We start from the raw sequence: 11,394 nt of genomic DNA, 5'->3' as shown, positions 1-11,394 counted from the left end.
TTCGATTCGTTGCAATCTGATTCGATTTTTTCGAATCGATTTGATTCGATTCGATAGTTTCGATTCGATTATCGATTCAATTCAATTCCAATTATTCTCAATTCGATTCGATTATTTTTATTCAATTCTATTATTTTCGATTCGATGCGATTCGATTCGATTCTTTTCGATTCAATCAATTCGATTTGATTCTTTTTCAATTCGATTCGATTCTTTTCGATTTGATTGCCATTCGATTCAATTGTTTTCGATTCGATTTGATTCTTTCGATTCGATTCGATTCTTTTCATTACGATTCAATTCAATTCGATTCTTTTCGATTCGATTGATTCTTTTCGGTTCGATTCGATTCTTTTCGATTCGATTCGATTCGACACTTTTCGTTTCGATTCGATTCTTTTCGATTCGATTGATTCTTTTCGTTTCGATTAGATTCTCTTTGATTCGATTCTTTTTCGATTCCATTTGATTATTGATTCTTCTCCATTCGATTCGATTCAATTCTTTTCGAATCGATTCGATAAGATTCTTTTCATTCGATTCAATTCTGTTCGATTCTATTCTATTTGATTCGGTTCAATTCGATTATTTTCAATTCGATTCTATTCGTTCTTTTTCATTTTGATTCGATTCTTTTCGATTCAATTCTTTTCGACTTGGCTTGATTCGATCATTTGGATTCGATTTGTTACATCACGATTCAATTCTTTTCGATTCTGTTCGATTCGATTCTTTCGATTCAGTTTCGTTTCGATTCTTTTTGATTCGATTCGATTCTTTTCCATTCGATGATTCGATTAGTTTCGATGTTTTCGAATCGTTTCAATTCGATTCAAATTCCTTTTCTATTCGATTTGATTCTTGTCTATCTATTCGATTCTTTTCGATTCGATTCGATTCGATTCGTTTCGATTCCATCTTTTTGATTCGACACGATTCGATTCGAATCTTTTCGATTCGATCAACTCAACTCAGTTCTTTTCGATTCGATTTTTTCGATTCGATTCTTTTCAATTCGATTCAAATCGATTCATTCCAATTCAATTCTTTCCGATTCGATTCGTTCTTTCGATTCGATTCGATTCTTTTAATTCGATTCGAGTCTTTTCAATTCGATTCAATTCGATTCTTTTCAATTCAATTCTTTTCGATTCGATTCTTTTCGATTCGAATTCGATTTGATTCTTTTCGAATTGATTCATTTCGATTCGATCTTTTTTTTTTTTTTTTTTTAAAGGATATTATTTCTTTATTGCTGAGAGAGCCGGTCACCGCTCAAGCACCGAGGCGTCCCAAGTAAGGAAACTCCTCGCCACATACAGATACAACCGAAAGTGAGCACCGACGTGAGCGGTCATAAGGGACGACACGGGGACGGATGACACGCGAAAAGCCCCGAAGGCCAAGCCGTAACCACAAGAAAGTCAAAGAATAGCTCACGAGGCCTCCGAGGCGCACGCAGCCAGAAACGAGGTCTGATCTTAGCCACCAGAATCACCAGGGGAAAGCGCGAACGCAGTCCCCCACTACCACAAATTATTGCAGTCGAGTTTCCCACATTTGGGGAAATCGCAGGGTCAGCACATCCGGAGTGCAATGGATAAGCCTCGCCCTGGGAAAACCACTTCGTGATCATGGTATCTCCCTGCCAGGTAATATCGATCTTTTTGATTTGATACGATCTTGCTTGTCGATTCCATTAAATTTGATTCGATTCCTTTCAATTCAATTAGATTGTTTCGAGTCCGATTCCAATCAATTCGATTCTTTTCTATTCGATTCGATGCTTTTCATTTGATTTGATTCTTTTCGATACGATTCGAGTCGATTCCATTTGATTTTTTTTCGATTTGATTCGAATCGATTCTTTTCATTTCGATTCAAATCGATTCTTTTCGATTCTATTCGTTTCGATTGGATTCGATTCCTTTTCTTTAGATTCGGTTCTTTGCGATTCGATCCTTTTTGATTCAATTCGATTCTTTTCGATTCTTTTCGATTCGAGTCTTTTCGATTCGAATCGATTCGATTCTTTTTGATTTGAATCAATTCTTTTTTGATTCAATTCTTTTCCTTCGATTCGATTCTTTTCGATTCGATTCTTTTCGATTCGATATTACTCGATTTGATTGTTTTTGATTTGATTCGAATCTTTTCTATTCTATTCATTTCAATTCTTTTCGATTCGATTTGATACGATTAGATATTTTTGCGATTGGATTCGATTCGGTACGTCGATTCTTTCGATTCTATTCAGTTAGATTCTTTTCAATTCGGTTTGATTCTTTTGTTTCGGTTTGATTCTTTTTGATTCAATTCTTTTTGATTCGATTCAATTCTTTTCATTCAATTTGATTCGATTCGATTCTTTTCCTTTCAATCGATTCATTTCGATTTGATTCTTTTCTCTTTCGATTCGATTCTCTTCGATTCAATTTCAATTCGATTCTCTTCGATTTAATCAATTCGATTCTTTTCGATTCGATTCCATTCGATTCTTTTCGATTCATTCAATTCGATTCTTTTTGTTTCAATTCGATTCTTTTGATTCTATTCTTTTCCATTCGATTCGAGTCTTTTCTCTTTGATTCGATTCTTTTCGATCGATTCCTTTCGATTCAATTTGATTCTTTTCGTTTCGATTCTTTCTTTTCTATTCTATTCGATTCACTTGTTTTTTATTCGATTCGATTCAATTCTTTTCATTCCAATTTGATTCGAATCGACTCTTTTCGATTCAATTCCATTCGGTTTGATTCTATTTGTTTCGATTTGATTCTTTTGGATTTCATTAGATTAGATTCTTTTCGATTCGATTCGAATATTTCATTCAATTCGATTCGATTCGGCTCTTTTCAAATCGATTCGTTTCGATTCGATTCTTTGCTATTCGATTTGATTCTTTTCGTTTCAATTTGATTCTTTTCGATTCGATTCAATTCGATTCAATTCTTTTCAGATCGATTCGATTCTTTTCAATTTGATACGATTCGATTCTTTTCGATTTGATTCGACTCAATGCTTTTCGATTCAATTCGTTTCGATTCTTTTCGATTCGATTCAATTCGATGCTATTCGGTTCTTTTGATTCCATTAAATTTGATTTGATTCTTTTCTACTCAATTAGATTCTTTTCGATTCGTTTCCATACAATTCGATTCTTTTCCATTCGATTCGATTCGATTGTTTTCGATTCGATTCAATTTTCTATCAATTCGATTAGATTCTTTTCAAATCGATTCTTTTCGATTCGATTCAATTAGATTTTTTGATTCGATTAAATACAATGCGATTCTTTTGTTTCAATTCGATTCTTTTTTATTCGATTGTTTTCGATTCGATTCGATTCAATTCTTTTCATTTCGATTCGATTCATTTCTATTCAATTCTTTTTGATTCTATTCAATTTTTTCGATTCGATTCTTTACGTTTCGAGTCGATTCCTTTCGATTCGATTCTTTTATAATCTATTCAATTCATTTCTTTTCGATTCGATTCAATACAATTGGATTCTTTTCGATTCGATTCCTTACCATTAGATTCTTCTCTATTTGATTCAATTCGATTCTTTCGATTCAATTAGATTCGATTCTTTATGCTTTGATTCGATTCGATTCTTTTAATTTCGATTCGATTTTTTTCGATTTGATTCTTTCGATTCGATTCGATTCTTTTCACTTCGGTTCGTTTTTTCAATTCGATTCGAATCTTTTCGATTCTATTGGATTTGATTCAAATCTTATCGATTTTATTCGATTCGATTCTTTTCTATTCAACTCGATTCTTTTCGATTCGATTCGATTCGACAGTTTTCGTTTCGATTCGATTCTTTTCGATTCGATTTGATTCTTTTCATTTCGATTAGATTCTCTTCGATTCGATTCTTTTCGTTTCGATTAGATTCTTTTCGATTCGATTCGATTCAATTCTTTTCACTTCGACTCGATTCTACTGGTTCATCTCGAATCGATTCGATTCTTTTTGATTTGATCTATTCGATTTTTTCGATTCAGTTCGATTCAATTCGATTCTTTTCTATTTGATTCGATTCTTTTCCACTCGATGTGATTTGATTCGTTTTGATTTTTTCGATTTGTTTCAATTCGAATCTATTCGATTCTTTTCGTTTCAATTCGATTCGAATAGATTCGATTCTTTTCGATTCGATACGATTCGATTCTTTTCGATGCGAATCAATTCGATTCGATTCTTTTTTATTCGATTCGATTCGATTCTTTTAGATTTGATTCGATACGATTCTTTTCTATTCGATTCTTTTCGATTCGATTCGATTCTTTTCGATTCGATTCGATTCTTTTCAATTTGATTCGTTTCGATTTGAATTTTTGTTTTGATTTGATTTTCTACAATTCGATTCTTTGGATTCGATTCTTTTTGATTTGATTAGATTCGATTCATTTCAATTCAAATCAATTCAATATGATTCGATTCGTTGCAATCTGATTCGATTTTTTCGAATCGATTTGATTCGATTCGATTAGTTTCGATTCGATTATCGATTCAATTCAATTCCAATTATTCTCAATTCGATTCGATTATTTTTATTCAATTCTATTATTTTCGATTCGATGCGATTCGATTCGATTCTTTTCGATTCAATCAATTCGATTTGATTCTTTTCAATTCGATTCGATTCTTTTCGATTTGATTGCATTCGATTCAATTGTTTCGATTGATTTGATTCTTTCGATTCGATTCGATTCTTTTCATTACGATTCAATTCAATTCGATTCTTTTCGATTCGATTTGATTCTTTTCGGTTCGATTCGATTCTTTTCGATTCGATTCGATTCGACACTTTTCGTTTCGATTCGATTCTTTTCGATTCGATTGATTCTTTTCGTTTCGATTAGATTCTCTTTGATTCGATTCTTTTCGATTCCATTTGATTTGATTCTTCTCCATTCGATTCGATTCAATTCTTTTCGAATCGATTCGATAAGATTCTTTTCATTCGATTCAATTCTGTTCGATTCTATTCTATTTGATTCGGTTCAATTCGATTATTTTCAATTCGATTCTATTCGATTCTTTTCATTTTGATTCGATTCTTTTCGATTCAATTCTTTTCGACTTGGCTTGATTCGATCATTTGGATTCGATTTGTTACATCACGATTCAATTCTTTTCGATTCTATTCGATTCGATTCTTTTCCATTCGATGATTCGATTAGTTTCGATGTTTTCGAATCGTTTCAATTCGATTCAAATTCTTTTCTATTCGATTTGATTCTTTGCTATCTATTCGATTCTTTTCGATTCGATTCGATTCGATTCGTTTCGATTCCATCTTTTTGATTCGACACGATTCGATTCGAATCTTTTCGATTCGATTCAACTCAACTCAGTTCTTTTCGATTCGATTTTTCGATTCGATTCTTTTCAATTCGATTCAAATCGATTCATTCCAATTCAATTCTTTCCGATTCGATTCGATTCTTTTCGATTCGATTCGATCTTTTAATTCGATTCGAGTCTTTTCAATTCGATTCAATTCGATTCTTTTCAATTCAATTTTTTCGATTCGATTCTTTTCGATTCGATTCGATTTGATTCTTTTCGAATTGATTCATTTCGATTCGATCTTTTTTTTTTTTTTTTTTTAAAGGATATTATTTCTTTATTGCTGAGAGAGCCGGTCACCGCTCAAGCACCGAGGCGTCCCAAGTAAGGAAACTCCTCGCCACATACAGATACAACCGAAAGTGAGCACCGACGTGAGCGGTCATAAGGACGACACGGGGACGGATGACACGCGAAAAGCCCCGAAGGCCAAGCCGTAACCACAAGAAAGTCAAAGAATAGCTCACGAGGCCTCCGAGGCGCACGCAGCCAGAAACGAGGTTGATCTTAGCCACCAGAATCACCAGGGGAAAGCGCGAACGCAGTCCCCCACTACCACAAATTATGCAGTCGAGTTTCCCACATTTGGGGAAATCGCAGGGGTCAGCACATCCGGAGTGCAATGGATAAGCCTCGCCCTGGGAAAACCACCTTCGTGATCATGGTATCTCCCTGCCAGGTAAGTATCGATCTTTTTGATTTGATACGATTCTTGTCGATTCCATTAAATTTGATTCGATTCCTTTCAATTCAATTAGATTGTTTTCGAGTCGATTCCAATCAATTCGATTCTTTCTATTTTCGATTCGATTCTTTTCATTTGATTTGATTCTTTTCGATACGATTCGATTCGATTCCATTTGATTTTTTCGATTTGATTCGATACGATTTTCATTTCGATTCAAATCGATTCTTTTCGATTCTATTCGTTTCGATTGGATTCGATTCCTTTTCTTTAGATTCGGTTCTTTGCGATTCGATCCTTTTTGATTCGATTCGATTCTTTTCGATTCTTTTCGATTCGAGTCTTTTCGATTCGAATCAATTCGATTCTTTGATTTGAATCAATTCTTTTTGATTCAATTCTTTTCCATTCGATTCGATTCTTTTCGATTCGATTCTTTTCGATTCGATATTACTCGATTTGATTGTTTTTGATTTGATTCGAATCTTTCTATTCTATTCATTTCAATTCTTTTCGATTCGATTTGATACGATTAGATTTTTTTCGATTGGATTCGATTCGGTACGTCGATTCTTTCGATTCTATTCAGTTAGATTCTTTTCAATTCGGTTTGATTCTTTTGTTTCGGTTTGATTCTTTTTGATTCAATTCTTTGATTCGATTCAATTCTTTTCATTCAATTTGATTCGATTCGATTCTTTTCCTTTCATTTTTTTTTTTTTTTTTTTTAAATTTTATTTATTTATGATAGTCACAGAGAGAGAGAGAGAGGCAGAGACACAGGCAGAGGGAGAAGCAGGCTCCATGCACCAGGAGCCCAACGTGGGATTCGATCCCGGGTCTCCAGGATCACGCCCTGGGCCAAAGGCAGGCGCCAAACCGCTCGCCACCCAGGGATCCCGATTCTTTTCCTTTCAAATCGATTCATTTCGATTTGATTCTTTCTATTCGATTCGATTCTCTTCGATTCAATTCAATTCGATTCTCTTCGATTTAATTCAATTCGATTCTTTTCGATTCGATTCCATTCGATTCTTTTCGATTCAATTCAATTCGATTCTTTTTGTTTCAATTCGATTCTTTTTGATTCTATTCTTTTCCATTCGATTCGAGCTTTTTCTTTGATTCGATTCTTTTCGATTCGATTCCTTCGATTCAATTTGATTCTTTTCGTTTCGATTCTCTTCTTTTCTATTCTATTCGATTCACTTGTTTTTATTCGATTCGATTCAATTCTTTTCATTCCAATTTGATTCGAATCGACTTTTCGATTCAATTCCATTCGGTTGATTCTATTTGTTTCGATTTGATTCTTTTGGATTTCATTAGATTAGATTCTTTTCGATTCGATTCGAATATTTCATTCAATTCGATTCGATTCGGCTCTTTTCAAATCGATTCGTTTCGTTCGATTCTTTGCTATTCGATTTGATTCTTTTCGTTTCAATTTGATTTTTCGATTCGATTCAATTCGATTCAATTCTTTTCAGATCGATTCGATTCTTTCAATTTGATACGATTCGATTCTTTCGATTTGATTCGACTCAATGCTTTTCGATTCAATTCGTTCGATTCTTTTCGATTCGATTCAATTCGATGCTATTCGTTCTTTTTGATTCCATTAAATTTGATTTGATTCTTTTCTACTCAATTAGATTCTTTTCGATTCGTTTCCATACAATTCGATTCTTTTCCATTCGATTCGATTCGATTGTTTTCGATTCGATTCAATTTTCTATCAATTCGATTAGATTCTTTTCAAATCGATTCTTTTCGATTCGATTCAATTAGATTTTTGATTCGATTAAATACAATGCGATTCTTTTGTTCAATTCGATTCTTTTCGATTGTTTCGATCGATTCGATTCGATTCAATCTTTTCATTTCGATTCGATTCATTTCTATTCAATTTTTTGATTCTATTCAATTTTTCGATTCGATTCTTTACGTTTCGAGTCGATTCTTTCGATTCGATTCTTTTATAATCTATTCAATTCATTTCTTTTCGATTCGATTCAATACATTGGATTCTTTTCGATTCGATTCCTTACCATTAGATTCTTCTCTATTTGATTCAATTCGATTCTTTCGATTCAATTAGATTCGATTCTTTATGCTTTGATTCGATTCGATTCTTTTAATTTCGATTCGATTTTTTTTCGATTTGATTTTTCGATTCGATTCGATTTTTCACTTCGGTTCGTTTCTTTTCAATTCGATTCGAATCTTTTCGATTCTATGGATTTGATTCAAATCTTATCGATTTTATTCGATTCGATTCTTTCTATTCAACTCGATTCTTTTCGATTCGATTCGATTCGACAGTTTTCGTTTCGATTCGATTCTTTTCGATTCGATTTGATTCTTTTCATTTCGATTAGATTCTCTTCGATTCGATTCTTTTCGTTTCGATTAGATTCTTTTCGATTCGATTCAATCTTTTCACTTCGACTCGATTCTACTCGGTTCATCTGGAATCGATTCGATTCTTTTTGATTTGATCTATTCGATTCTTTTCGATTCAGTTCGATTCAATTCGATTCTTTTCTATTTGATTCTGGATTCTTTTCCACTCGATGTGATTTGATTCGTTTTGATTTTTTCGATTTGTTTCAATTCGAATCTATTCGATTCTTTTCGTTTCAATTCGATTCGATTCTTTTGATTCAATTCCATTCGATTCGAATAGATTCGATTCTTTTCGATTCGATACGATCGATTCTTTTCGATGCGAATCAATTCGATTCGATTTTTTGATTCGATTCGATTCGATTCTTTAGATTTGATTCGATACGATTCTTTTCTATTCGATTCTTTTCGATTCGATTCGATTCTTTTCGATTCGATTCGATTCGATTCTTTTCAATTTGATTCGTTTCGTTTGAATCTTTTTGTTTTGATTTGATTTTCTACAATTCGATTCTTTGGATTCGATTCTTTTTGATTTGATTAGATTCGATTCATTTCAATTCAAATCAATTCAATATGATTCGATTCGTTGCAATCTGATTCGATTTTTCGAATCGATTTGATTCGATTCGATTAGTTTCGATTCGATTATCGATTCAATTCAATTCCAATTATTCTCAATTCGATTCGATTATTTTTATTCAATTCTATTATTTTCGATTCGATGCGATTCGATTCGATTCTTTTCGATTCAATCAATTCGATTTGATTCTTTTCAATTCGATTCGATTCTTTTCGATTTGATTGCATTCGATTCAATTGTTTTCGATTTGATTTGATTCTTTCGATTCGATTCGATTCTTTTCATTACGATTCAATTCAATTCGATTCTTTTCGATTCGATTTGATTCTTTTCGGTTCGATTCGATTTTTCGTTTCGATTCGATTCGACACTTTCGTTTCGATTCGATTCTTTCGATTCGATTGATTCTTTTCGTTTCGATTAGATTCTCTTTGATTCGATTCTTTTCGATTCCATTTGATTTGATTCTTCTCCATTCGATTCGATTCAATTCTTTTCGAATCGATTCGATAAGATTCTTTTCATTCGATTCAATTCTGTTCGATTCTATTCTATTTGATTCGGTTCAATTCGATTATTTTCAATTCGATTCTATTCGATTCTTTTCATTTGATTCGATTCTTTTCGATTCAATTCTTTTCGACTTGGCTTGATTCGATCATTTGGATTCGATTTGTTACATCACGATTCAATTCTTTTCGATTCTGTTCGATTCGATTCTTTCGATTCAGTTCGTTTCGATTCTTTTTGATTCGATTCGATTCTTTTCCATTCGATGATTCGATTAGTTTCGATGTTTGAATCGTTTCAATTCGATTCAAATTCTTTTCTATTCGATTTGATTCTTTTCATCATTCGATTCTTTTCGATTCGATTCGATTCGATTCGTTTCGATTCCATCTTTTTGATTCGACACGATTCGATTCGAATCTTTTCGATTCGATTCAACTCAACTCAGTTCTTTTCGATTCGATTTTTCGATCGATTTTTCAATTCGATTCAAATCGATTCATTCCAATTCAATTTTTCCGATTCGATTCGATTCTTTTCGATTCGATTCGATTCTTTTAATTCGATTCGAGTCTTTTCAATTCGATTCAATTCGATTCTTTTCAATTCAATTCTTTTCGATTCGATTCTTTTCGATTCGATTCGATTTGATTCTTTTCGAATTGATTTCGATTCGATCTTTTTTTTTTTTTTTTAAAGGATATTATTTCTTTATTGCTGAGAGAGCGGTCACCGCTCAAGCACCGAGGCGTCCCAAGTAAGGAAACTCCTCGCCACATACAGATACAACCGAAAGTGAGCACCGACGTGAGCGGTCATAAGGACGACACGGGGACGGATGACACGCGAAAAGCCCGAAGGCCAAGCCGTAACCACAAGAAAGTCAAAGAATAGCTCACGAGGCCTCCGAGGCGCACGCAGCCAGAAACGAGGTCTGATCTTAGCCACCAGAATCACCAGGGGAAAGCGCGAACGCAGTCCCCACTACCACAAATTATGCAGTCGAGTTTCCCACATTTGGGGAAATCGCAGGGGTCAGCACATCCGGAGTGCAATGGATAAGCCTCGCCTGGGAAAACCACCTTCGTGATCATGGTATCTCCCCTGCCAGGTAAGTATCGATCTTTTTGATTTGATACGATTCTTGTCGATTCCATTAAATTTGATTCGATTCCTTTCTTCAATTAGATTGTTTTCGAGTCGATTCCAATCAATTCGATTCTTTCTATTCGATTCGATTCTTTCATTTGATTTGATTCTTTTCGATACGATTCGATTCGATTCCATTTGATTTTTTTCGATTTGATTCGATACGATTCTTTTCATTTCGATTCAAATCGATCTTTTCGATTCTATTCGTTTCGATTGGATTCGATTCCTTTTCTTTAGATTCGGTTCTTGCGATTCGATCCTTTTTGATTCGATTCGATTCTTTTCGATTCTTTCGATTCGAGTCTTTCGATTCGAATCAATTCGATTCTTTTGATTTGAATCAATTCTTTTGATTCAATTCTTTTCCATTCGATTCGATCTTTTCGATTCGATTCTTTCGATTCGATATTACTCGATTTGATTGTTTTGATTTGATTCGAATCTTTTCTATTCTATTCATTCAATTATTTTCGATTCGATTGATACGATTAGATTTTTTCGATTGGATTCGATTCGGTACGTCGATTCTTTTCGATTCTATTCAGTTAGATTCTTTTCAATTCGGTTTGATTCTTTGTTTCGGTTTGATTCTCTTTTGATTCAATTCTTTTTGATTCGATTCAATTCTTTTCATTCAATTTGATTCGATTCGATTCTTTTCCTTTCAAATCGATTCATTTCGATTGATCTT

General features: G+C 33.6%; 3 non-coding genes across 3 annotated transcripts; all 3 read right to left on the bottom strand.

Annotated features, from left to right (window-relative positions):
* Positions 1–1,498: 1,498 nt before the first annotated feature.
* LOC119878220 lies at positions 1,499–1,659 on the bottom strand. Its single transcript, XR_005386706.1, has one exon. It is a non-coding gene; the product is annotated as a U1 spliceosomal RNA (small nuclear RNA).
* A 4,229-nt stretch (positions 1,660–5,888) lies between these two features.
* On the bottom strand, positions 5,889–6,051 carry LOC119878218. Its single transcript, XR_005386704.1, has one exon. It is a non-coding gene; the product is annotated as a U1 spliceosomal RNA (small nuclear RNA).
* Positions 6,052–10,509: 4,458 nt separating this feature from the next.
* On the bottom strand, positions 10,510–10,670 carry LOC119878219. The gene has a single exon (XR_005386705.1). It is a non-coding gene; the product is annotated as a U1 spliceosomal RNA (small nuclear RNA).
* Between the last annotated feature and the right edge of the window lie 724 nt (positions 10,671–11,394).

The sequence above is a fragment of the Canis lupus genome, unplaced genomic scaffold (genome assembly GCF_011100685.1).
Source record: "Canis lupus familiaris isolate Mischka breed German Shepherd unplaced genomic scaffold, alternate assembly UU_Cfam_GSD_1.0 chrUn_S1240H1416, whole genome shotgun sequence".
Taxonomy (NCBI): Eukaryota; Metazoa; Chordata; class Mammalia; order Carnivora; family Canidae; genus Canis; species Canis lupus.
Note: the sequence above shows the minus strand (reverse complement) of the source record. Positions and strands in the feature narration are given on the sequence as shown.